The sequence below is a fragment of the Pelodiscus sinensis genome, chromosome 6 (genome assembly GCF_049634645.1).
Source record: "Pelodiscus sinensis isolate JC-2024 chromosome 6, ASM4963464v1, whole genome shotgun sequence".
Taxonomy (NCBI): domain Eukaryota; kingdom Metazoa; phylum Chordata; order Testudines; family Trionychidae; genus Pelodiscus; species Pelodiscus sinensis.
Window position 1 is genome coordinate 104,864,573 of NC_134716.1, and position 26,107 is coordinate 104,890,679.

Consider the following 26,107-nt stretch of genomic DNA (forward strand, 5'->3'; position numbering starts at 1 on the left):
GACATTACAAGGCAGAATACTGCATGTAAGATTTGCTCTGTGCAGTTCCAGGTGCTGTTTACTCCTGCTAACTTCAAGAGCAACATTCTGACAATGCTGTTAGAACCATCATGTTTTTGTTGCAGATGGAAACAAATTATGCTTACTGGATTCTGTGTCAGCCATGTCTTTTTCCCTCTAATCAGATCCCTTGCGCACATCCTATTGCATTAGCAGAGTACTTTTGTGCAGTATGGCAGAATCCCATTTGCAGGCCTGTCTCACTTGTACTGTTCTTGAATGAAGAAACTCTTTATATCCATTGTCCTCCTTGGACATGTGCAGAAGCACAAGAAGGAAATGCAAAAAAGATAAGTATCAGTAAACAAATTTACTTAGATATATCACATGTGCAAAGCAGTTTCAACTACTGATTGGACTCTGTGACAGGATATAAATACTCTGCACTGGACCAGAAGGGATTAAAGCTCTGTGGGCAGAAGAAGTCCCGCCCTCCAGCCGCACTGGGCATGATCCAAATGCTGGGATAGTATAAAAGGGAGCAGCTCAGCTCAGTCTAGGCTGGACGCAGGAGAGGAAGGACCTGTTGCAGGAGTCCCAGAACTTTAGAGACTCTGGCCATTGGGATGTGCTGCTCTGCAGCATATGGGCTTCTTCATAGACCTAGCCCTGTGACTTAAGGACTACTATATAGACTCCAGGCCCAGCCAATAGGCCACACTATCTTACGACTTAAGGGCTACTACATAGACTCTAGCCATTAGGCTGGGCTGCCCTGCATCCAAGAGCTACTAGATAGACTTGAGCTATTATGCCTCGTTGCTTCAGGTGATGGACTGCCTCAGGTGACTGACAGAAGTGCAGGTGATGTCTACCCATCCCTGTGACCTCCCTTCTCATGAGAAAGGGTGTGCATGCACTGTGACAAGCTCAAATACAGAATGTAATATGCAATTTACATTATCATTAGAAATTCAGCTCTTGCCAGGGTTCCTGTATACAACTGTAATGTTCAATTCGCATCAGTTTTTGTATTTCATAAGCAGAAATACAATTCTCAAAATTTTCTGTAAAAACTAATAAACTTAGGCCAAAGAAGGTTGAGTTTGTCTCAATGATGCCATATGAGAACTGTAGCTGTTACTGGCACATGACCAAGAAGACTGAATTCAGATTCCTACTCTGCACTGAAATGTTTTCAGTCGTTTGTCCCTGTCCCAGGACAGGTATATATTCTCTCTCCCCTTAGGAGGTGCGGGGGGGGGGGGGGCGAGTGTTATGCTTTTAAGAAGCACATGGGATCTTTTTAGGGGAAAGACAAGCTGCCACATTTATTAAGAATTCAGTGGCGAAGCAGGGAGCTTATGCTTCATAAAGATAAGTACACACACGTACACACACACACACACACACACACACACACACACACACACAGGTCTTGTAGATGGTACATAGTTACCAGTCTGTTGTGGCTCAAGTCAGTCTTACTGGCCAAGAAAGGCTAACTGAGTGAGAGATGGGGGTTCCTCTGAGACTTGGCTTGCAGTACTGAACCAGTTTTACTGGCTACAGCTCTCCTTATTTTACATGTAAGTTTCCATTTGAGTCTATGGGGTTTGCAGTGTCATGCTGCAATCACTCATCCTTAAAAGGTGTTGATCTCTGGATACGTCTAGACTACATGGCTCCGTTGATGGAGCCATGTAAAATAGTTTACTCAACATAGTCAATGAAGCGGGGATTCAAATAATCCCCGCTTCATTAAAATAAAAATGGCCACCACACTATGCCAACAATCAGCTGATCAGGCACAGCGGGGCAGTCTAGACGTGGCGTGGTTGACAAGGGAAGCCTTTGTCGACCACTCCTGTAAACCTCGCTTCCCTTGTTGACAAACAAAGGCTTCCCTTGTTGACTGCACCGCATCTAGACTGCCGCGCTGTGCCGGATCAGCTGATTGTCAGCACAGCACGGTGGCCATTTTTATTTTAATGAAGCGGGGATTATTTAAATCCCTGCTTTATTGACTATACCGAGTAAATTATTTTACATGGCTCCGTCGACGGAGCCATGTAGTCTAGACGTACCCTCTGTGTTTTCCACAGTTATTCTTTGATGCCTCTGATCAGGCTTCCTTTTTTTTTTTTTTTTTTTTTTTTGTTTTGATCTCACTTTCAGGAGTGTCTGTCTATCTCCAGTGCTCAGCTAGTCTGCTAATTTCTCCAGCCTTCATCCAGCCTCAGGCACTATGGATGTTCTCTCATAATCTCCAAGTGTCTCAGGTCTTTTTTGATGACTTTCCTGATGACTTTCACACACATTCTCCACCCACACCAAACAATGTACACACATTCCAAATAATGATTACACTAGAAGACACAACTTAGTTTACAATACAGACATGAGATACAACTTAATTTGTAATGATAACAGGGACCTTATAGTCCCTTCATCTAATCATGAGAGATTGGGTGAAATGGAAGCACACAGAACTTTTAAGCAAGTCACTATACATCAAATCATTATGCATCATACTTATATTCTTATAGCCAATACTAAAATATAAATTTTGGCTACAGGAGAGGACATTGTAACCTTGCAACTGAGTCCAAATAACCACCCTTTTTTCTCAGGGAAGTACTACCTAATGGTCAGAGCCCATAGGACTGCCTTTCAATGCAGGGCAGTGAGGCCCAGGGATCTGAGTTAACAGGATTGCCATTAGAGGCAGGGCAGTGTGGCCTAACAGCCCAAGGTGGGGGAGGGGGCAGGTGAGCTGCCACTCAGAACTGAGTTGCTGGCCAGGATAGGAGGACCCAGATCCTCCCTACTCTACTGGGTCCCAGCCCAAGGCTGTGGTCAGCAGAGATTCATCCAAATCACACTGACTCCGTTTGCAGGTCCACAACTGAAACAATGTATAATTTCTCGGGCTACTTCCTACCCCATCTCCCTGTGCTGTACTCCAGAAGTCCCCTGGGACTCTGGGGTAGTTGACCAGTGAAGCACATGACGACTTCTTCCTCTTCTGGGCTTCCACAGGCAGCCAGGTATTTGCCTGAGTCTTGGCACACCTGTTCTCCACTGTCTGGATGTCTGGCTGCTCCCAGGTGAAAGTATGCAACACACATCCTTGCTTCTCAGTGGTAAGCCCAGACAGAGCTGAGCTGCTCCCTTGCTTACTGTGGTTCCAGCTGGAGCATACCCAGCTGGAGTGAGGATGGTGTGACTTCCTCAGCCTACCATATGGAGTTAACCCTGTCCAGACCAATGCAGGTACGTCACACACAAAAAGACAGACATACTATCTTTAAAAGTAAGCTGTTTTACAAAGAGAAATCAAGTTGACACTGAATTATCTTTTCATCAGTAAATAAACATTTTCCCATAAATTAGGGATGTCTCTCAATATATCACAGTCACAACTGACTTTTATATCTTAAGTTGTATCGAGTATAACAGTTTAGTCCTGTTCCTCTTTAAGTCAGTGGAAAATGTGTTACTGACTCCAGCGGGAACAGATTCAGCTACAAGGTACATATGGTTTGATCCTGTCAAGTGCTAAATCCCCTCAATCCCAAATGAAGTCAATAGGAGTTAAGAGCACTCAGCCTCTCATAGGATCATAGCCAATAAAGTGCTTCACAAAATATACCCAGTACAATAGCTCATCCTTCCATGCCAAGCTGATAATTGAGAGCACAGCGGGAGTGAAGCCTTCAGTATTGATTTAAAGTGTGAAAGAGCAGCAGCATCTGTGGCATCTTTGGACTGGGACTTTCAGGGAGAAGTTGCTAAATGTCTGAAACAGCAGCTGCCCAGTCTATGTAAATTTATGAACTGGCAAAACAAGCAAGCTATTACCAGTGATCTCAGCTGGCACTTGTAAGGCAGGAAGGTGTGGTCAGATCAGAGAGAGAGAGCGGGAAGGAGTTCATACTCAGACTCTGAAGGGCTTTATAGAGTCAGTGGAAACACCTGTAACAGAATACAGGAAACTGACCTGCAAGCAAAGCACTAGGACTGTGTTCACTCACAGGTGGTCAGATGGACCCATACGAGCAGCAATTTGTGAAAGATGAAGTATGTTACGTATTATAAAACAGAAGTTAGCCCAGAAGGTCTTACAATGCATAAATCAGAAGAGAGAAAGACAGAGATGGAGGTCAAGTTTGCAGGCAGAATTCATCACAGAAGAGAAATTCAAGTCAAATGTTGAACCTGGATCCAACAGCTGTTCTTCTACACTAAAGCTGGGTAAGAAACAGCTCCCATAAAATAGGACTGAGCAGGTGGCTGCAGATCCCTGTAGATCATTCATTGTGTTGGTCATTTTGATACATAATAAGCTGAAAGTTTCTAGATTCTCTAGTCTTTGACACAGTGCAGAGAGAGAAAGAAGAAGAGACCTAACTTTAAAATAAACATATGAATGACATTGTCACCAGGTTGATTCACCACTGTGGTGCCTCCTGATGGTAGCCCTGAGAACTAGCTCTGTTGTTAGCAAGGCGTCTCCCTCTGGCTGGAGTCTCACCCATCACCCTGCTCCGACCATGTTTGGACTCTGGACCTGTGTCACTTCCAGACTATGGCATCCTCTTCAGGACACTGCCCTCTGGCAGTGCCCACTAAAGTGATCTCTCATCCCCCTTCTGGGGTTATCATCAGTCCTTCATCTAGCACCTGCCACCATGGCCAACTGCAGCCTGATGCTATCCCATCGCTTCAGGGACAAGCCAGTCTGTGTGGGCCATGACCTCCTCCCAGGTGGGTATCAGCAGTTCACAGTTTCAGTGGCCAATTGAGGCCCCAAAGTTTAGTCCCTTATCTCAGGGGCAAGCCACAGCCTGTACTGGCCACACCTTGCTGGCAAGATGTGGTATAAGGGGGAAAGATGGGACCCAGGCCCACCACTACTCTGGCTCCTAACCCAGGGACCCTCTGATGGCTTTAACCCCTTCTGGCTAGTATTGGGCAGTTGCTCCACCATAGACATTTTTCCATGGTGACAAATAAAATTTCCTAGGATGAAGCATGAATAATAGGGGTCTGAGGACAGAATCCTTAGAATAGAGACAGCAGATTTAATGGAACCATCATAGGACGCAAACTTCTTTAGATGCAGAGGTGAACCAAAGAAGAGAACTTCTCCTCAAACTGACAAAGGCCTCAGGGGCTTTGAGAATAATCGGCCAAGATGCTTTGAGTCGTTGACACAGAATTCAAAAGCAGCTCTCTCAGGACATTGTACGGGAAAGTCGATAAAAAGCAGGAAGCTTTTCCAGTGATCTATCCCATACAACTATATGACCTAAAAGGAGCCAGATTCCAGGCAGACCTAAATTGAGACATACAAAATTCCTCTGGGGAATCCTGACTGAAGAACAGCATCTCAGTACCCCATCCAGTCTTCTTCTGGCTGCAAGAGCCAAAAACTAGTTCTGTGTTCACCCCAGTGCAAAGAATGTCCTCACTATAAGTCTACTCTTCTTTCCTCTGAAGTCCATGGGAGTTTTGCCATTGACTCCAATAGTAGCCAGGCTGGGCCCCTTACTCCTGAAGGAGAATAGGAAAACAGCTTCCTGCCATGTTTTATAGCAAGTGTTAGTGTTGTCATTAACTGCTGCAAGTGAAACTCAGGACTTAGCTATTAGAAACTCTTCCAGGTCACTGTTACAGACTAATCATCATGTTAAAATGATCATTCCATGCCACCATGTTGAAGAATATTTAGCTAAGTTAGATGGAGTCAAGTCATCATGCCCTCATGTATTTCTTTTTAGGGTACTTAAGAAGCTAATTGAAGCAATCAAACAGATCTTCAAGAACTCATGAAGGATAGGCGAGATCCCAGAGGACTGAAGAAGGACAAACCTAGTACCTATCTTTAAAAAGGGGAACTAATTGGACCTGGAGAATTATAGACCACTCAGCAAAACTTTGATATGTGGAAAAATTACTGGAACAAATTATTAACCAGTTTATAAACACCTAAGAGGTAGGATTATAAGGAATAGCCAGCATGAATTTCTCAAGAACAAAACATGTCAAACCAACTTAAATTCCTTATTTGACAGGATAGATAGTAGATCAGGGGTGGACAATAATTTTTGCCTGGGGGCCACTTCAAAAATTTTTGAAGTAGTCCCGGGCCACCCCAGACGGGGTGGAGCCTAAATGGGAAGGAGTGAGGCCTAAATGGGAAGGGGACAGGGCTACCCACCCCCAAACCATGATTGGTCTGGGGATGGGGGAGCCCATTTGCCCCCCCCCTTCCCACTAAGCACCCATGCTAGCAAAAGGCTTGGCACGCTCCTCCACCCCCAGGTCAGTCAGGGCTTGGGGGCGGGGGAGCGTGGGAAGACTCCTCCCACCCTACAAGGAGCGCATGGCACTTTGAAGTGCCACAGGCTCCTTGCAGGCCCAGGGCAGGGTGAAGGAAGCTTCACACAGCTCCCCCGCCCCTAGAACCCAATTGGCCTGGGAGTGGGGGAGCGCGTGAAGCCTCCTCCGCTCTCACACACACACACCTTGCAGGCAGCGCACAGCACTTCAAAGTGCCACGTGCTCCTAAAAGGGCGGGAGGAGGTTTTGGGCTCTCCCCTGCCCCAAGGCCCTAATTGGTCTGGGGGCGGGAGAGCAGCAGGGCCTCTGCGGGCTGGATCCACCCGCTTGGTGGGCTGGATCCTGCCCACGGAGGCCCTTTTGCCCACCCCTGTAGTAGATCAAGTAGATAGAGGAAAAGCAGTGCATGTGATCAGTCTTGATTTCAGTAAGGCTTTTGACATAGTCCCACATAACATTCTCATAAACAAACTAGAGCAATACAGTCTAGACAAAATTACTATAAGCTGAACATAAGAACGGCCATACTGGGCCATACCAATGATCCATATAGGCCAGTGGTCACCAACCAGTAGCTTCTATGCTTTCTTTCACATATAGTGCCACTCCTTCAACAGCATGACCTATTCTGTCATTTCTATATATTTTGTATCCTGATATTACTGTGTCCCATTGATTATCATTCCACAAAGTTTCTGTGATGCCCATTATATCAATATCCTCATTTAATATGCTCACATTTACCCATTTTAGTATTTAGACTTCTAGCATTTCTATACAACCACTTAAAAATCTGTCACTTTTTAGCTGTCTGCCATTACATGATGTATTTGAATGGAACTCTTTTTCACTTGACTGTTTCTCTTCCATTTCCACCTGTGCTTTATCAGCTTCTGTCCTCTTTACTAGGATACAGAGAATCCCCATTAATAGATCCTTCCCTTAGGAAGGTCTCTATCCAAACCATGTGCTCTTTCATACATATGTTTCCCCCCTGTGGTTAGTTTAAAAAAATTGCAACCTTTTTAATTTTACATGCCAGCAATCTGGTTCCATTTTTATTTAGGTGGAGCCTTCCAGTAGAGGCTCCTTTCCCAAAAGGTTTCTCCATTGCTAATATATGGAAACTCTTTCTCCCTACACTATAGTCTCATCATTGCATTGAGATCCTGAAATTCTGCCTGTCCAAAGCCTTGTCTACACTACAGACTTCTGCTGCCAAAAGGCAGCTGTTAGTGGCAAAACAATGAAGGTTTACATACTGCAGTGCCATTTTTGGTAACAAAACTCTTCAGTTTTCATGACAAAATAAAAACCTCTCCGCAAGAGACATGCTTTTTTTGTACAAAAGTTTTCACAGTGTAGACACCTTGGCTGATTTTTCTTGCTTTAATTGACTTCCAAAACATGCCCCATATTGCCCATCCTAATTACTCTGTTCAGCAGTTCCAAATCTGCTACCCTGACCTGGAAAAACAACCATCCACCCTTCCCCCTTTAAAGTCCCAGGAATTTTGGAAATTTCACTTCCTGTTTGCTTAGGGTGAAGAGCTCACCTTGCATCTTCCCAGCTGACAGTGGTGGCTCCATACAACAGATGCTTTCCTACTAGGAACACTGCAGGGCTGCTGGATCCATTCAGTATTAAGAGAAGGCTGTACTCCAGCCATAGGAATTTTGATACTTACAAGCAAATTTCTCAAGGCTTGTGCCAAAAGGGCTATGATCAGTGTAGTGTAAAGCAAGGTCAAGAAGCTGGGGCAGGTGTACTAAAAGGCAAGAAGGGAAACTGTTGAAGCAAAACCATAGCTCTAATGCTCTGTCAAAGACCTATTATTTCCATAAGGAGGTAGATGCTCTCCTTAACAGTGACCCCATCTCCATTGCAAAGAGCCCTGTGGATACTTTGGCAGGGCTGGAGCAGGCAGAAAGTGGACCTAACACAGCAGACAAAACCATTGATGGAGAGATGGAGCTATACAATGATGTGGAGTTCATGGCTGGTTCATGCATGGTGGTGCATGCATTCAGGAGCTGCTCTCCACTCCAAAGGTGTCCAGCCAGGTATGGCAGTCACACACCTGTAGGCAAGGAGATCCCTGGTAAGTGGTTTTGATTTGCGGAGTGTGAAAGTAGGTTGAGGACATAGAAATGGTCAAGGCTGGCTGTGAATCTGTGTGTTGGACATTTCCCTGTGCAACTAAGTAGTACAGTGGAACAGGGTGTTGCTGCACACCAAGATTTTATGGGAATCCTGCAGAGATATCTTTATGCCTTGCCATAGATTCCTTGGCAGAGCTGCTTTGTTCTTTCCCCCATTAAAAGAAACTTTTCTAATTCCTATGCCATTCCACAATCACTTGTTCAGGGACCAAAGAAGCACACAGGCAAGCAGCCTAGGGACTGGGTGTTGTTTTCTGTGCCATAAAAGCAACATTTTGAATGATGAGTAATCATTATTTGTTTGCTGAAAATTATGATAACAAGTGGCAACAAAATATACACAAGCAGTTTAATCGTTTGCTTACTGGAATACTAGGCCACAAAAATCACAAGTACTTCCCAGCAAAATTCAGCTTCATGAAACAATGCAGTTCCGAGCATGGTAACATACGTTACTGGTTTACATCTTCAAAGTGTTGCCTTAAAGCCCTCCAGATTTATCTGATCTGGAGAAATGTGGCCAATTACAGGTACCACGCATTAGGAAAGAAGTAGACAAATTGGAAAGAGTCTAGAGGAGAGCAACAACAAGCGGTAGGTGCACAACTGGTTGAAAGACCACACTCAAAGAGTAGTTACAATTGGTTCACTCCCAGACTGGGAGGATGTATCTGGTGATCGGGCCCAGTATTATTCAATGTTTATATTAATGATTTGAATCACTGAATGGAAAGTGTCCTTATAAAATTTGCAGGTGACATCAAGTTGAGAGGGGTTGTAAGCCCTTTGGAGGCTTGGATTAGGATGGAAAATGACCATAACGACTTGTAGAAGTGGTCATCTGAATGCAACAAGATGAAATTCAATAAAGACAAGTGCAAAGTGTCCCAACAAGCTTCATTTTTCCATGCCCTCACTTAGGAAGGAAAGATCAAATGCAGAGCTACAAAATCAGAAATAAATGGCTGGGTGGTAAAACTGCTGAAACATCTTTGGGAGTTATAGTGGATTATAAATTGCATTTGAATCAGCAATATGACACAACTCTGGGAGTGCTTGGAAGGCAGGGCTCTCTTGAGAGCTTTGGGTCCCAATGTCTGTCATTTACCCTCTCTTCTACTTCAGTTGGCAACAGTGGAGGAGGGAGGCTGGAACAAGGACCAGTCTCTGACAACCTCTGGATATTTGGCTTCATCAAAATCTATTGCCCCTTTGTGGGGGTTTACCTCCCACCTCTCTTCTTGGGCCATAGTACTTTTCTGACAGGTAAGGTGGCTCCAGGAATGGCAGGTCCCATGATAGTCTTCTCCTCAGTTTGACTGCCTTTGTTACTCTTACTCTCTGGATGGAGCAGCCTTGTTCCTGTGCCCTGTAATACCTTTCCACTTTTAAGTTCCTCTTGCTCCAGGATGAAGAAGCCTTTCAGTTGTGGCTTGTTAGCACTGAAGTGCAGAAGAGCTTGTTAGTCTTTTCCTGCCCAGTGTGAGGGTGTGTCTCTTCACCAGGTGTATTAACAGGACCATCATATATAAGACATGGACAGAGGCGCTGACAACCTCTGCAAGGCTCTGGGCAAGGTGGCGGGGAGCAGCTCTGTGCTCTCAGAAGGGGCAGGACATTGGACGGCCAGCTAGCCCTCTATGCTGTCTGGAGCACAGCACACCCTCTCACTGCCCCCCTTCCAGCCCTGAGAGCAGCATAGAGTGCATGGAACGATGCTCCAGCCACAATTTAAAGGGCCTGGGGTTCTGGCTACTGCTGCTGGCACAGTTGCAGTGTTGGCAGCTGCGAGTTTTGGGCCTTGAGGCAACTGCCCCAGTTGTCCCCCCTCCACTGGTGGGCCTGGACACGGGAGGTAATTTTCCCTCTATAATCAGCTCGGCTGTGTCTAGACTGGCCAGTTTTTCCGGAAAAATCAGCCGCTTTTCCGGAAAAACTTGCCAGCAGTCTACATTGGCTGCTTGAATTTCCATAAAAGCACTGCCTTCCTACTGTAAGAAATCAGTGCTTTTTGCGGAAATATTATGCTGCTCCCGTTCGGGCAAAAGTTCCTTTTTCACAAAACTTTTGCGCAAAAGGGCCAGTGTAGACAGCTGAGATTTGTTTTGTGCAAAAAAGCCCCGATCGCAAAAATGGCGATCGGGGCTTTTTTTGCGCAAAAGCGCATCTAGATTGGCCACAGAAGCTTTTCTGCAAAAAGTGCTTTTGCAGAAGAGCGTCCGTGCCAATCTAGACGCTCTTTTCCGAAAATGCTTTTAACGGAAAACTTTTCCGTTAAAAGCATTTCCGGAAAATCATGCCGGTCTAGACGTAGCCCTCTTGTAAGGTATTATCTGGAGTATTGTGTCCCATTCTGGGTACTTTAGGAAAGATGTGGACAAATTAGAGAGTCCAGAGGACAGCAACAATGATAATGGGCTTGGAAAACCTGGGCTGTGAATAAAGGTTAAAAAACTGGACATGTTTAATTTTGAGAAAAGAAGGTTACGGGGGGACCTAATGACAGTCTTCAAATAGGTTAAGGGCTGTTATAAAGAGGACAGTGATCAATTGTTTCCATGTCCACTCATGATAGGACAAGTAGTAACAAGTTTAATCTCCAGCAAGGGAGATGTAAGTTAGATATTAGGGAAAACTTTCTAACTATAAAGGTAGTTCAGCTCTTGAATAGGCTTCCCATGGAGGCTGTGACTTCCCTATTACTGGATGTTGTTTTTCCAAACAAGTGGGATAAATACTTGTCAGGGATGGTCAAGGTTATGTGGTCCTGCCAGTGTACAGGGTGTTGGACTCGATGACTTCTAAGGTCCTTCCAGCTCTACGTGCCTATGGCTACGTCTACATTGCAGTGCTATTTCAGGATACCAGAGGTATCCCAAAATAGCTACTCTGTGTCTTTTGAGCATGCCTGTTATTTTGAAATATAACAGGCTCACTATTCCAATGTCCCTGTAAACCTCATTCCATAAGGAGTAAGGGATGTTTCAGAACAGAGATTTATTTCAAAATGAGTGCTGTGTAGACAGCGTCAAATTTCAAAACTGACTCAAAATAAGCTATTCAATCTGTGTAGCTCAAATTGCATAGCTTATTTTGAGCTCTGGGTGCAGTGTAGACACACCCTATGAGTCTAAGTGTTTGACCTCAACAAGCAAAATGTTGCGTGTGTTATATTTCAAGTTTGTTACAATTGAGCAGGCTGAGTTAACTTTAAATCTGCTGGGAAAGCTGAAATAAATGTGATTTAACCTAAAGGCAGAAGGATTTAGCCCACGTGTTTTCCATTTTCTCTCTGGCATAAGCTACATCAGATACATGGAGAGCAGACATAGATATGATGGTGATCTCATTTCAGCTTCAATTTTGATACAGTTTATTATCAAGACAGCAGCCACTGTTGGCAGGATACACTTTTGTTTCTCTTTCCAGGCAATTAGGAGCTGGCATCTATAGACACTGTGTAAGTGTGTGAAACCAGTTTTCACACACTTGATCTCATAGCTGTTGTAGTTTCCTTTTAAGATCCCATCAGTTTGGCAATAATTCATTAAAAACCTGAAATTCTTAAATATTTGCTACTATGCTCAATGTGTTTAATTAGAGGATTTCCCTCTCTAGTTTTTCCTCAGTGCTAGTGAGTTAGGACAGCGCCTGCTTTTCTCCACAGGTTGCACTGCACCTTACTATGGCTATGTCTACACTATAGAGTTTTTCCGAAAAAACTTCACTTACATCCACACTGCAATCATGTTCTTTCCAAAAAAAATAAAAAGAACAGAGGGGTTTTTCCGACATTGGTAAACCTCTTTCTATGAGGAAAAAGCCTTTTTCCGAAAGAACTCTTTCGGAAAAAAGCGTGTGTGGATGGGGAAGAGAGAGTTCTTTCAAAAGAAGAGGAAAGAGGAAAAAGCACAGATGCCCTGGTGGCCACTCGGTTCATAGTAATCACAGCTTAAATGCGGATTTAAGCATTTGTCTTTCAAAAAAGCAGATCACTTTTTGGATGCACTTTGGCAGTGTGAACACTCTTTTGGAAGAAGTTTTTTTGGAAATATCTTCCAGAAAAGCTTCTTCTGAAAGAAGCCTGCAGTCTAGATGTAGCCTCTGAGAGTAGCTCAATAAGCTAATTAGAGGTTCAGATACCGCTCTCTGTCAAAAAGGGCCCTGCTTGAGGCTAACAAGCAGGGAAATTGTCCAAGGCCCCACATCGCAGGAAGCCAATCATGGCAGGGCATGGGCTTCAGGCCCATGCAGCAGAATTTGGGATTCGGTTTCAGAAATGTGGGAGTAGGTAAGGCAGGCGGAGGAAGCAGGGGACACTCCTTAGTTTCTGCCCTGAGCCCCAGTGAGTCAAACACCAGCTCTTGGGCCTCTGTCTTGAGCACCCCCGAAAACAATGTGTGCAGCTGGTGATGGGTCAAGACCCCTGCGATGGCAACTGAGGTGCTGAGATACCCCTGATGAGTGTCAGCCTCACATACGTGAGTGGAGAAGGAGCTTTTGTAGGGGTGCAAGGTGAATTTATTTTAACTTGAGCAGGATCTAAAAACAAATTCCCTGTGCACAAGTCTAAAAATACCCCTATGGGCCTTCTTCATGACATATATTCAAAGCATCAAAGTCCAGATTCTGCCATCTGTGCTCGCTTCATATACGGTACATCTACATTTGAGCTAGGAAATGCGTTTCCCAGCTCACATGGGTTCACCCACACTAACCTTGTCTGAGCTACCAAACTAACTGCAGTGTTGTCTGAGTACCATGTGCAGCAGCTTGAGCTAGCAGCTTGGAATGTAGCCAAAGGGTTCTGGGCAGGTACATACCTGAGTCACTAGCCCAAGTTGCCCCTCATGTTACCTCATAATTCACACACTAGCTCACAGGGAACTAGCATGGAAACTTCAGTGCAGCTCAAAGGTAGATGTACCCATAGGTATGGTCACGCTGCTACTGGGAGGTATGACTGCCGCAGGCAAAGACAGACCTGACCTAGCTTTGCTCTAGCTATGTCAAAGTTAGGTCACATACCAAGAGCAAGGAAGCTTTGGCAGCATGGACACTTGGAGCTCAAATATGTCCCCAAGGCCCTGGGGACAGGTTCACCAGGGCAGCTATCTGTGCTGCTGTGACTTCACTGGTGTTGTTTCTTCAGCTGGCTTTGAGTCATACATGCTGCAATCAACACCTCTTGGTTACTATACCCGGAGCATCTTACTCTGCATCTATTTCAATGGACTCTTCACAAAGAAATTTACTATTTGCTGTAACTAAGGAGGCAGAATGAGGCCCCAAACCATCAGATCAAATTTTTCAACGAAACTTAAAAAAATTAGGAAAATAAAATCATAAAATGACCCTGTTCGTGTACTAAAAATGGATATTTTATAGGGATTTTTATCATTTCCATTGAGAGAGGGGCTTGAAGAAAATGTTCTGTAGAAAATGTACTATTGCGCTGGGCTTTTTAATGGTTATTGTTTATTTTCTAATTGCTGACAAAGATCTAAAAGCTGTACAAATAAAGATGGGGGAAAGTTCCTGCCCTACCAAGCTGAACAGTCAGATCAGATACACACAACCCATACAGTATCAACACACAGGGCGTGAACTCAGGGTCATATTTTATACCTGCTTTCGAGACAGAAAAAGCCAATCTCTGACTATTCTGAATGAAGATGTTAGGTCAGCTGTTCACAGTCTGCCATTCTAAATGGCCAACAGCACCTCACCCTGGCATTAAGGCTTTGAATGAAGACACTGCTTAGACCAAGCAGTTGTCCCTTGTGTTGTAAGGATATGCAAAGATTCACTAATGCTCAGTAGAAAAATTTAACAAACATTCCTGCTTGAGGAAACTTTTCTCATTCTATATAATACAGTAATTCCTCACTTAACACGTGCCCACTTAACACATTTTCACGATAGCACGATTGTTTTTTAAGGGAACATTTTTCAAACACAACCCCATTCCCACAATAACACGATTTCCCATAGGGCCAGCCAGTGGCCAGCAGCTGCGCGAGGCTTCCCATGCCTCCCTGCAAAGCGGCAGAGGTTTGCCGCTCGCAGCGCCGTTCCTCAGTGACCCCCTCTAGCCGGACACAAGGCATCTGACCAGAGGGGGTCACCCAGGAATTGTGTGGTGAGCGGCAAACCTCCGCCACTTTGTAAGGAGGCAGAGGAAGCCTCGCGCAGCTGCCCGGGACTTCCTCTGCCTCCTTGCAAAGCAGCGGAGGTTTGCCGCTCACCGTGCTGTTCCCTGGTGACCCCTTTTGGCCGACTAATATTAATCATATTAGCAGTAGTATCACAATAGTGCCAAAGGGACCCACCAAGGCTGGAGTCCCATTGCACTAGGTTTTGTACAATTCCATAATGAAAGACAACCTCTGCCTGAAAGAGCTTACACCCTTCACAAATAATTATCCTAATATTATGGGAATGAAACCTAGTTAACTGAGAGAGAACGAGAGTTTCAGGCTTTAATTTTTTTTCTTTGGATTTATTTACTGAGCCCCTCTCGATTGCCCAACAAACACTTGGGAGACAATGCAGTTTTTCTTAAAGATCAATGCCATTTCACAATTTAATTTCAAACATTTTTCTACTTGCCCATCAACATTTCTTGTTTTCATTTAAAAAAAACAATAATTTGCAAAAAAAAAAAGTGGTCAATTCACATTTTGTAATTAAAACATATTTACTCAAAAATAGTCCAAATGTTAGCACTTTAATATTTTTTTAAAGTATGAAAACTTAACTAACCTTTACAAAACAATGTTAAAATATTCACATTTCAAGCATTTTGGAAATAGTTGTTGCTCCATTTTTTTCTTATCTCATTGTGTTCAGCCAAAACCACAAATTGGTGTTATTGCAGCTGTTGTTTCTACTGCCTCTGTGACAAAGTGGTAGTAGCATCTTTAGCAACTGCAAAGAAATAGTTACCATTTCAGCACCGATGAGGGAGTGCAGGAAGTCCACCATGCTGTTCTGAAGCTGGTGGAGAAGGCTTCATTAAGGGTGGGGCCTGCAAACAGGAATAGAATCAGCAGTTCTCCGTCAAGATAGCCAGGCTGTTTGCAGAAAGTCCACTGAGTGCACTGCAAGGGTGTTCCCTGCTGGGGCTCTCCCATGATCTTCTAATCAAAGCAACTAGCTCTGAGTATCCCAATCTTAGGCATATGGGGGTGCACCCCCAGGCTCTTCAGATGGTCTGTCCCAGAAAGAGGACTCCTGAAAGGCTCTGGATGAACCTTCACCCATGAATGAGAAGACCCCATCCACCCTGGACTACCATTCTATAGATGACATCTTTGATCTCACCTCTGCTCAGCACAAGGATCAACCTCTCCAAGAATGTGTCAATCAGGTGGCTGCAATCAATGGGGAAGACAGTTCAGGATATGCCATTCACATCTTGGTAATGCAAAGACTTGAAAAACTACTGGCCCAATTCTTTTGACAAAAAGTATGCCAAAGTCAGGATGCCTGCTCTAGCTAAGATAAACAGCAACACCTTGATGCTTGGGACTATGAACAAGAGAAACCTGGAATGTAAAGATCAGGTCCCAGTATACAACACATGGACAGAGCATGCTGTACAGGGATTGTAACCAAGCCAGTCCAAAAATGGTGGACATGTATAGTGGTGTAATGTATAGTAAATGCAATGTAATGTGTAAATATATATAAAGGAAGAAATTCTCTGTGTGATTTTGGCTGTGTGGAAAGCCTTACACTCATTCCCTATGCTTTTGTCTGATCTATTAGGCATAATTTTGCTATGACAAATAAATGAACCTGAATCAGAGCTGAACTGAGTGTTTCCAGCTATGTCTACACTGCACCATAGCTCCAAATAAGATACACAATTTGAGCTATGCAAATTGCATCTTTTATTTCAATCTTATTTTGCAATAGTTTAATTTCAAAATAACACTCTATTCCGAAATAGCCCTTACTCCTCGTGGAATGAGATTTACAGGGACATTGGAACAGCAAGCCTGTTACATTTTGAAATAACGGGCTTGCTGTGAAGACACGGGATAGCTATTTGGGATACTCTGGTATCCCAAAATAACGCTGCAGTGTAGATATAGCCTTAGAGCCCAGAGAACTAGGTGAAGTATTCTACCAGAACTGGATAAGCCAAGTGGAAAAGTTCTTGGAACAAATCCCAACAAATGTATTTCAGAAAGTAGCAAGCTTTTGTCTGTTCTGCCCAGGCTGAGGGATGAGGCTGTGTTCCCTTCATTCCCCTCCACCTTAAACAATCGCATTCAATGTGTGGAGATTGACATTGTAGGACCCATTACAGTCTGGGGGCACAAATTTATTTTAGTGCTAGTCAACTATGTCATGCAGAGCCTATTCTCTTGTGGAACACCTTCACTTCCCACCCTAACATTGGAATTACTGCAGACTTTTTCCAGGGAAAGCTTCCCTTCAGATACTGACAAACTTTATATCCCAGGTGTTTCAGCAGGTCTGGTCCCCTCTTAAAAGTGCAACTGCTCTAGACAGTGGTAGAGTATTCTGTAACCAAGGGATGAGTAAAACAGTTTAATGAAACCCTTAAGTCAATGCTGAATAGTTTGTAGAGCAGAAGCCAGAGACTGGAATCAGTTTCTGTTCTATTTTTTATTAGTGGCATGAGAAATACACTAAGGCTATGTCTACACTCGCGGCTTTTTGCGCGAGTAATATGCAAATGAGGCAAAGCATGGAATATCGCTGAGCCTCATTTGCATACCTAATGAGCCACTATTTTTTTCAGAAGTGGCTCTTGCGCAAGAAGGAGAGTCTACACTGCCCCTTCTTGTGCAAGAAAAACCCTCCTGCGCAATGCCGTTACACCTATTACTTTTCAGGAAAAACAGCATTGAGCAAGAGGGTTTTTCTTGCACAAGAAGGGACAATGTAGATGCTCCTTCTTGCACAAGAGCCTCTTCTGAAAAAAATGGTGGCTCATTAGGTATGCAAATGAGGCTCTGTGATATTCCATGCTTAGCCTCATTTGCATATTACTCGCGCAAGAAGCCGCGAGTGTAGACATAGCCTAGGTGTCTGCTGGCTTCTTCCCCGGGGTTTATTAGATCTGGTCAAGGAACCTTGGGAAACCAGCCTACTAACTCATCAAAAGTCTTGCAGAATCCTATAAAACCAAAGGAGGTAGGAAGGAGCTCAGGGAACAGCAGAATTGCCAATGGCAGATTCTGCCTCTGAGTTACAGGCTCTGAGCTGGAATATGGTGGAGTGGATGGCCTAGGCTCCCGTACCTATCCTTTAACAGAGACTTAAGTGGGGTCCCAAGCCCATTGGTGACAAGAACTGAACAATCCCTACCAAACATAAAAAGTCCATACACCAGTGGGAAAGACAATTAGCATCCTTGCCTCCAGACTAGGACTGTAGAGACTCAGACAAGAGGGGTGAACTGACTGCTCCGGCAGTCTGAGCAGATTCTGCACAAGGCCCTGACTGATCAAAAGTGAGTGCTGAAACATTGGAGCAACAGCACACAGGAATCATTAATTGGCTAACAGGCAGTGTTGAGAGTAACAAATTACATTGTTGGCTCTGCTTTCTCTTTCAACTCAAATCATCATGTGGGTCAATAAAATTTACTGTTACTGGAAAAATCTGCCACAAAGAATGTCAACACACAGCTCGTCAGAAGAGTACCTAAAAATGATTTTTCCTTGAAACTCTTAGATCAGGAAAGCCCTCATACAGGCTTAGTGAGCAAAGGCGCCTTGATCTTAGAGCACAATGAGAAAGTCAAGAACACAGAGATTTTGAAGTGACTAATTGATATTCCAGTTGTTTTCTCTCATCAAGAACTTACATTCCATGGCCACGGTGACACGGAGGAATCTGTCAACCATGGTGATTTCAGGGACCTTTTGATTTCTTTTTCATCACAACGAGGGGTTGAAGGTTGATAAAATGGAAAAGAATACTCATTTTTCTGCCAGTCCAAGACATATCAAAACAAATTGATTGAATATGTGACTGAAGAAATAACTTCCTATGGTGACTGTGAAATTGAAGAATGCAGCTTTTTCACTTACCAGGTAGATAGAGCAATGACCAGGCAGTCTTGCTACATAGTCAAGAAAAAGGCAAATACAAGAGAGGTTCATAGGTTTTAAAGATGCTAGCACAGACTGAAAATCGCTTTGAAGCAAATTGTGGATTTATAAGAAAATATGACTACAAAGGAAAATGTGTGTCTCAGTTGCATGATTGTGCTGCAGTAGTGGTGAGTGAGCTGGAATGGGTGAAAGTCCTAATTACAAAAGAGACTCCTCAAGCTCTGTTTGTACTCTATTTTGTCACAGACTAAATCTAATTTTCCAACAAGGGGCACAGTGTATTGAAGAAATGCATGGCTTTTTCTCATCCTTGTACAGCTTCTCACATGTTTTTACACACAAGCAAATCCAGTAAACTGCTGGACTGTTTAAAGAAGAGCACTCAAAGAGGTGTTTACTTCTGCAGCCGCTCCCTTGCTGACTTACATTCACCTCCAGAAGGCTATAAGCTGGGCTTGGACCTGGAAGACAGACCTTCCTGAAGATGATCAGAAAATGTACTTACAGCTAGACAGTAAAATCACTGATAATACTGTTTGAGCAGTTCTCTCAGGTTTGCCCTCCACTTTTTGAGCTGTCATATACATCAAGATTTCCAATTTTCAGCAAACAGTTCCCTAAAGAAGCCTTTTTCTCACTCTCCAGCTCTGACACAGGTATTTAGGTCATCTCAAGCACAAGCTTCATGCATCACCAAAGACAAGCAGTCTCAGAAGCATTCTTTTAGCAACATGTTGCAGTTAATGAAACTGGGCTCTGCAAGGTACTTAGATGCCACTATGCCAACAACAGTAGATGTTTTTCTTGCCTTAAAAATATCAGGGCATACTTGATCAGGGCCACCAACACCGTTCACTGGAAAATAACTGTGGTCTTTCCTGGAAAAGCAACTGATCTAGTATAATGATATTATGGCATGCTTTGCTTTAAAGACAGAAGGACTGATTGATCTGCACTATAAATAAGGCAAGCCAATATCTCCTTTAATGAATGTAAACTTATCAGTTTCTTACCATTAGCCGGACAAGCAATGCGGCTATAGCTGTGTCAGTTCCAGAATACTAGAGACTGACAACGCTACAACAACAATGCATACAATTTCTTGCCAGGACATGACAAACTGCCTTGTTTGTTTTAATAATATTTTGATATTGTTTCTGTGTCTTTCTTGTGACTATTCCGCTAAATTATATGTGATTCTGAGGTTTAAATTTCCAAATTGCTTCTGATTTCTATATTTCCAACTTCGTCATTTTTGTGTTTAAATGACAGCATCGCCTTTTATTTTTTAATTGATGAGGGGTATAGTTACATAGCAACTGCAGTCTATTATTTGAATGCATGAAAATGCTCTAAGCGGAGGCATATGAAATTTCCTGTACAATGTCAATTGTAAATTGGCCTAATAGTTAAGTTAATATATAATTTAATGTAAATTGGCCTAATAGTTAAGTTAATATATAGTGGTGTGACTTTTTTGTTTGCTTACTTTACAATTACTTTTCTTCTTCTTCTTTGTCTCTAACCTAATTGATTAATTTGGATTCTTTTCCATGCATTGAAAAATAATCTTATCATAATAGTTATTAATTAATGCATTGGTAAGGGGTGGAAATGACTGTTTTGTGACTTGTGCCTCATGAGCCAGGAAAATTACAAGTTGCCATTGATGTTTATGAGTAACTCTTCCCGTGCATTGCAGAGGGCTAGCAACATGAGAGAAAACATAAAGGTGCTTGTCTGAAAATGTAATTAGTGGCAATGAGGGCAGGTGTCTGATGGAGAAGTACGAATAAAAGATCCTCCGTACTTGAAAGTACGAATAAGAGATCCTCCGGAAAAGGGCTTTATTCCGGAGGATCGCGCCAGTCTAGACGCTTTTTTCCAGCTTTTCCCCAAGCCGGAAAAAAGCGGCAGACATCTTTATTTAAATCCCGCGGGGGATATTTAAATATCCCCCACGGATTTCCCTATTCTGAAGTTGAAAATTAGCATGCCCCTTTCAAAAAAGGGGCCAGTGTAGACGTAGCCAGTATTTATGGATTTGCTGCTCCCAAAGAAGCTGTAAACCCCAGATTATCAGTTCTAGCCTAGATCACCACTCCGCTCAACACACAGCACTCTGGTATGTTTATAGTAAAGTCAAGTATTCATTTATATAACAAAGCACAAAGATTCAAATAATAACACATAAGTATTGGAAACAATGGTTACATATAAAATCATAACGTCCGTTTGTAAAATCAACAGGCAGGACCAAACTAGGGAACTCTGGAGCTTAGTGCATAAGCCTCTACCTTATGAGCTAAAAGCCAGCCAGCTCTCAGCTAAGGCTGTTCAGAAGACTCATTATTCTCTTTGTAAGTGATCTCAGTGCCATTAGATGGGACAGTAGGTCACACCCAGAAGGTGTGTGGGTTACACAATCTAGACTCTGTACTTAACTTTCAAGACACTTACATACAGGGTTAAGCATGGCAGGGGTGGGGAGAAGCAGTTGTCATCTCTATGTCCCTGAAGCGGAGGGATGGAGGAAGCAGCAGGACAGCTGACTGCCAGGTGAGCTCCTCCCCTAGCCGTACAGCTGCTGCTTCTCTTTCTCTGATAAGTTGAGTCCATGTCCTCTGCCTCCAACCCCTAATTCATCTCAGCAGACAGTCTGGCAGCAGTGCCAGGACATCAGTAGCAGGGAAGGAGCAGGGGTAGATGTAAGGGTGGGAGGAGAAGATGCTCTGCTGCTCGCTACTGCTTCCTCCCTCCTCAGGCTGCAGGGACATGGAGAGTCGGAGTGTGCCACTTCCAGGGGAACCTCTGCCTCCTCGCTGCTGGATGCCCCAGCCAGAGCTGTCCCAAGCAAGCTGAGGGGCATGAGGAATAATGAACCTTTCATGTGTGTGTGTTTACTACACCCCCCTAAAAGTGGTCAAACAAAACCCTCCACATGGCCCTACTCTCATGTATTGCAGAGGATGACTCACCCAAAATCTTTTCAGCCAGGCTTGACTGTGAGTGTCCTTTCATAATACAAGTACCTTGTCAGCATGCCTCCTGGATGAAAGACCTAATGTGGTCCTTTGCCCCCTCCCTCCCCCCCCCCCCCCCCCAAGATGTACATGCACCATCCAACTTCATGCATAAACAGAAACCTCCCTTCTTCCCCAACTGGTTTGTTTCTCTTTGTTTGTTTTCTTTCTTTCAGTGGCACTGGAACTATATTTGGGGTGGGTGTGCTGGGCTGTGCTCCCCCTCCCACCATCTGTTCATGTCCCTCACCTGCCCAGGCGAGGGGTCACACCTAGAGTTCTCAACTCTCCCAGACCAGACGCCATTGCCACAAATGGTCCTTCTGGTCCAGGAGAGTTGGCAACCTAGCCACCGCTGGAGATGGCTGGAGAGCCCCAGGCTGGCAGCAGGACCCCAAAAAGCAGTGGAGCCTCCAGGGCTGGTGGCCTGGACCTCGAGGACAGCAGGCAATGGGACCCTAGGAGGATGGTGAGCAAACAGGGGCTACCCAGAGGCCAGGATCCAGGGCTAGCAGAGCTGGCAGTGGGGCTGGCCCCTGGGTACAGGGATGCTGGGTGCAAAAACTGGGGATGCTGCAGCACTCCTGTTTCCTGTGTGCATGCTTTCTTTTAGATTTTACACTCTCTCAACCTTGCCTGGTTCAGTATGCAAATAGGCCTTCGTTATGAAGCAGACAATACATGTATGGTCAGACAGGCAGATAAGCATCTGTTAGTTCCTGCCTGAAAGGAACATGTCTGAGGCATGTGATCTCCTGGTGACCTACCTTAACACCAAGATTTAAGAACATAAGTTTAAATACAGATACATAACTACTTAAATATTATACATACATATATATGTTTCACAACAAGTATGATGACTACGGGGTTAGTGGCTGACCTTACGTGCTGCCCTTTGGTAAATTATTCTGAAATTATCCAACCCTATAAAACATTCCATAGTCTTTGTGCAGGCACCATTTCGGGTACGTAGTGGGAGCAGCAGCCATGTGGTCTGGGACGCAGCTAGCTTTTCATCCCATTCCTGGGACACTAAGGGAGCGAGGGAAAAGTGCTTGCCTTCCATTCAGTCCTCTCACACCTGGCTGGTGAGCTCTCTTCAGCTAGGTGTGAGAGGCATGTACGGAAGGCACACACTTTCCCTCACTCCCTTAGCATTCAAAGAACAGGATGAAAAGCTAGCCACATCCTGGAGCACATGGCTGCTGCCTCTCTCCCTCCCGCCACCCACGCACCCAAAATGGCACCTTTGAGTCTCTGCGTGTTCTGCCAGTTGTCACAAATTCCTACTGTGAGGGTGCATACATCTCAGATGACCTTCTGCACAGAGGTGAGTTTCATCTTTGGAGAGAAAAAAAACAAAGCAAGACAAGACACGAGAAGGTGGTTTAGATAAGGGAAGGTTTAAGAAAGTTGGTGATAAGAGCAGCAGCCCTGAAAATCTCATTATCTTTTAAACTATTCTGATTTCTTCTTCATGTAAAATCTAAATCTCTTCAGCCATATACTGGGTACACAGGAGAGATTCACTTTGATGTTTTGCCCAGATAACAACACTCCATATTGTGTTCCTAAAGGAGACAGACAGCTTCACGACTATCTCCTCTGGGAGATTTGCCAATACATTAATGAAGTGCAGTGGTTGCAGATAACCAAGGCACTTGAAATTGGCACCTATTGAGTGATGTTTTTAAAAAGTCAACCAAAATAAATAGAAATAGTCATTTCATGATTTTGTCCTACGTTAGGGACCGAGCCTTTGGCATTTATTTTTCCCTTTGATTCACAACTTCTCAAGGTCTTTAAGGTGCACTGAAAAGCCCCTCTTTTCTCCTTTATTGTTAAGGAGATGGGTGATGATGAGTGCATGAGACTCAGGTGAGGATTTTATGGTCAAGATAATAAATATTTCTAATAGTTATGTTGTTACTGTACTATTTTATTTGATCCTCAGGCAAAGAGATCTATTTACATATGCATTTTTCAAAGACGGTCTCTTCTGAATATAGAAACAAAAAAAACAGTTCTAGTCATGATATTATAGGCTTCTGAATGCAAACCATTCAGACACTGGTTTAAACATTAAGACTATATCTACACTATGGGGACTGCAGCAAAAGAGCTACAGTGCTATAGCTATGCTGCCATAACTCCTTACCACACACACAGCCTAGAGAGACAGATGAGGTTTCTCTGTTGACACAGGAATATCCTGGGCTGCAGAGCCGATCTTAGGGGCAGGCGACAGAGCCGGGACCGCCATTTTCAAGGGGCCGCCGACAGAGCCGGTCTTAGAAGACGCGACCACATTTCGGCCAGACCTCCCAAATCCTCCCCCCAGGTTTTCCTGGTTACTCTGAGACTTTTTTCTTTTCTTTTTTTTTTCCTTGACAAATTTTCCCCAGCTTTTTTTTTTTTTTTTTTTGGGCCCAGAGCCACCAGTTGGTTAGGACTGGCCTTGCTGGGCTGGATTTATATTTTACATGCCTCTAGACACAGCATCTTCAGCATTCCATGTGTCTACCATTGACATTCATGTTTTCCATAAAAGAGAAATGAAACTTTTAAGCCACTCAACTTTTAGGTGCACTTAGACCACCGGTGCCATTAGACATGTGCCTAACTGAAAATCTGTCCCTGGAAATATCACATTTCCAAGAGACAGTAACTATGTCGACAGTTCTCTAGTGATCTAGCTAAGTCTACTCTGGGGGGTTGGGTGGGCATAGCTAGGGCGGGATTTTTAACACTCCTGAGTGCTGTAGCAATGTGGACCTAAATTTTAAATGTAGACCAAGCCTCAGAGCCTGGTTATCAGAAGAGATTCAACATGACCTTCCTTCTAATTAGTTGTTATGAAGAAATGTTGCCATATTTGTGCACTTACAATGATTTGCAGGTGAAATGAATACCACTTAAATGTCCAAATAACAGAAAAAAAGGAGCTGAAGCTTTCAAAATTCAGCCTTATATGTAACAGTTGTTGAGTGTTATGTCGCTGGTCATCACATCAGAACAATTCAGCTAATGGGGTATCTGCTGTGGATCAATTAAATCCTCTATATAACAGAAGCCATTTCAAGCCAGGGGTTGCTTCTGCACCCCTGCACCCTTAATTACAGCACCCTTGAATATCTGTCACTATGGCTATATCTAGACTGAATCCCTCTGTCGACAGAGGGATGCAAATCAAGCATATCGAAATTGCTAATGAAGCAGGGATTTAAATATCCTGTGCTTCATTAGCATAAACATGGCCACTGCTTTTTTAGAAACAGAGCTTTTTCAAAAAAAATGGCAGTCTAGATGGGGAACTGTCAAAAATAAACCCTTTTCAACAGATCCTGTATTCCTCAAGAAATGAGGTTTACAGGATCTGTCAAAAAAGGGTTTATTTTTGACAGATACGCGTCTAGACTGCCGTTTTTTGGGTTTTTTTCGAAAAAGCTCTGTTTCAAAAAAAGCGGTGGCCATGTTTATGCTAATGAAGCATAGGATATTTAAATCCCTGCTTCATTAGCAATTTTGACGTGCCTAATCTACATCTCTGTCGACAGAGAGGTGAAATCTAGAAACACCCTATCTGACGTTCCATCAATTTGCAAGGACAGTGAAATTACTGTGCAAGCCTGGGATGTGCCACAGCTACATATTTACTGCATATTCTTTCTGTTATTCAGACACATAAGATAGTTTTTCCTCTCCTTAACTAACAGGGTAAAATGATCAGCTGAAAAGAACTGGGCTCCCACTGTGCATCCTGTAAATTTCAGTGATTTTTGGACAAAACTTAGACCAGCACATTTCAAGTTTAATATGCTAATGAATATTTTAATGACCTTCTCTCTGCCTTAGAGGGACCTCTGCCATTAAATGTAGGCACAAAAAGAGGGCTGGGGGAGGGAGAGAGAGACAGAGACAGAGTTGGGATGGAAATCCTAAAGAGTTTGCAAATTTTCTCCCTAGATTCTGATCAGCCATCAGCATGATTCTCTTGTTTTTGAGCTCAGGCTAATGACCTTCAACTCTGATGCACATGTTGTCCCCATGTTTTTATTTATGATCTCAGTCTCTGACAACTTCTGAGATGAAAGCACATGCACCAGAACCCTACTATGAATGTGGGATGCAAAAAAGATGCAGCATTGGTGAGTGCCAACTAAAACAGTAGCTGCTTGTGGCAACTGTTTGCAATTACATTTATTTAACAAGCTTTACACAATCTGTTTCCAGGATCCTCTTTGAAGTGTGTTACTAGAGTAAAGTCTGAGCCTACAAACCTTTGCTCACAGGAGTTGTCTTGCTGATTTCAGAAGAACAGCTCCTGTGAGGAAGGGATATGTCACCTAAGGGTTCTAGGATCACATTGTGATGCTTTGAAATGTATTTCTCAGAGGATGAAAGTCAACATCTACAATAAAACATCTCAGGTGAGATTCTGTGTAGTTCCTGTAAGTGACACAATGCAGA